This window comes from Schistocerca americana, chromosome 8 (assembly GCF_021461395.2).
Source record: "Schistocerca americana isolate TAMUIC-IGC-003095 chromosome 8, iqSchAmer2.1, whole genome shotgun sequence".
Taxonomy (NCBI): Eukaryota; Metazoa; Arthropoda; class Insecta; order Orthoptera; family Acrididae; genus Schistocerca; species Schistocerca americana.
The window spans coordinates 51,520,397-51,522,729 of record NC_060126.1 but is presented as its reverse complement, the minus strand read 5'-3'; the positions used below and the strand labels follow the sequence as shown (position 1 = coordinate 51,522,729).

At 47.1% G+C, this 2,333-nt stretch overlaps 1 pseudogene; it reads left to right on the top strand.

Annotated features, from left to right (window-relative positions):
- Nucleotides 1–1,187: 1,187 nt before the first annotated feature.
- On the top strand, nucleotides 1,188–1,305 carry LOC124546207 (annotated as a pseudogene).
- Nucleotides 1,306–2,333: the final 1,028 nt, after the last annotated feature.

Below are 2,333 nucleotides of genomic sequence, written 5' to 3'. Positions count from 1 at the left end.
CCCAACGACTCACCGTGCTTTTGTCCACTGCCAGATCGCCGTAGACATTCTGCAAGCGCCTATGAATATCTGAGATGCCCTGGTTTTCCGCCAAAAGAAACTCGATCACTGCCCGTTGTTTGAAACGCACATCCGTTACAGACGCCATTTTAACAGCTCCGTACAGCGCTGCCACCTGTCGGAAGTCAATGAAACTAAACGAGACGAAGCGGGAATGTTTGGAAATATTCCACAAGAAATTTCCGGTTTTTTCAACCAAAATTGGCCGAGAAAAAAAATGTGTTGCGTTACTTATTGAACTGCCCTCGTATTTATGGTACCTTTAGTCCTGTGTTGCCCAAATTCAGCGTATTGTGGCAGTTCCTCTTAGAGAGCTCGAAGAAGTGGCCTAATATAACAAAATTCACGTGAAATGGATGTATCATTATGAAAAATAACTGGTATTTCGCAACGCTCGAGTATTTTCGGGAACACTTACAGAAGTTAAAAACTCCTCAGTGAAGTTCCTTGGTTAACATCGTGACGTTAGCGCGCCTCACCGCTGAGAAAACGCACGTGGCTGTCAGGTGCACGAGCTCACCGACATCGGCAGAAAGACAAGACTGTGAACACGTCACAGCACGTGACCCTGCAGGTCTTACGAGTCCCAGCAGCCGTTTCCGGTGGGGAGCGAGCAACTATTTCAGACGATTTTAATCATTCTTGACTGCACGTTTAAATGCGTGGAATTTCTCGGTAGTATCCGACAGAATTAAGTCCTACAGTGGGTACCTTTCCGATTAAATACTGATTTTCTATGTGCGCACCACGGAGCTGTGTGTTCGCCAAGTGTGGCGGATAAGGCGGCTCGGGGCGGAAGAAAAAGACAGGCCGCGGCGCGTACGTCACGAAGGTTGTGCTGACCTCGCTCGCTCGCTCAGCCCAGCAGACAAAATGCGTTTCTAAACCTGTTAACTCGCAGCTTGGCGTGTAAGTACTAACGATAATTGCATCTTCCACTGGAATCTGCTATTATGAAGTCTTACTGATTAACAGTACCACAGGAAAATTTTATTTTAGACCAATAGTCGAAATAAATGGTATAATGGCTTGTTTATAGCATTTAGTCTCTTCTACTTATCATTACATGCTGGAAGTGGTGCCTTATGCAATGACAATCATTTTAACATGATTTTATTTTATTGTACGGCAACGGCCTTGTCACAGTGGATACACCGGTTCCCGTCAGATCACCGCAGTTAAGCGCTGTCGGGCGTGGCCGGCACTTGGATGGTTGACCATCTGGGCCGCCTTATGCTGTTGCCATTTTTTGGGGGTGCACTCAGTCTCGTGATGCCAATTGAGGAGCTACTCGACCGAATAGTTGCGGCTCCGGTCAAAGAAAACCATCGTAACGACTGGGAGAGTAGTGTGCTGAACACACGCCCCTCCTATCCGCATCCTCAGCTGAGGATGACACGGCAGTCCAATGGTCCTGGTGGGCCACATGTGGCCTGATGACTGAGTGCTTTTTGCTTTTATTTAATTGTACAGCCGTAACAAATTATAAGTAGGCCCATCATTATAGGACTGATAACAGTAAGATTCTATAATAGCGGATTCCAGAAGAAGATTCAGTTTTGGTTTGTACGGACACGCCTAGTTGCGAGTTAACAGGTGTAGAAACGTAGTTTGTCTGCTGATTTGAACGAGTGAGCGAGCGAGCGCAGGACTACCTTCGTGACGTACGCGCCGCAGCCTGTCTTTCTCGTAGGCCTCGAGGCACCTAGTGTGACGTCACAAGTCCGTTGCAGGGCCCGTACATCTCGTCGGCCCCGGGCCATGGCTAGATACGTGGTATGTGACTTCATGCGAGGCGTTACTTGGCGCTTCCAAGCAGTAAGCACGTGGCCCTTATACGCAGGCTGTCTGTCACTGATATGCTATCAAAAATGTTCAAATGTGTGCGGAATCTTACGGGACTTAACTGCTAATGTCATCAGTCCCTAGGCTTACACACTACTTAACCTAAATTATCCTAGGGACAAACACACACACACCCATGCCCGAGGGAGGACTCGAACCTCCGCCGGGATCAGCCGCGCAATCCATGACTGCAGCGCCTGAGACCGCTCGGCTAATTCCGCGCGGCGATATGCTATCACTTTGCCACTGATAGAACTATGTGTTTTATTTTCGCGTATACATTTAACAAACAAATCTCATAAAATTAAAAATGCTTTTTTTAATGAGTGTTAACGGCGTATGCTTTCCCAAATAATACAGGGTTTCAAAAAGAATACCACAACTTTAGGAATTTAAAACTCTGCAACGACAAAAGGCAGAGCTAAGCA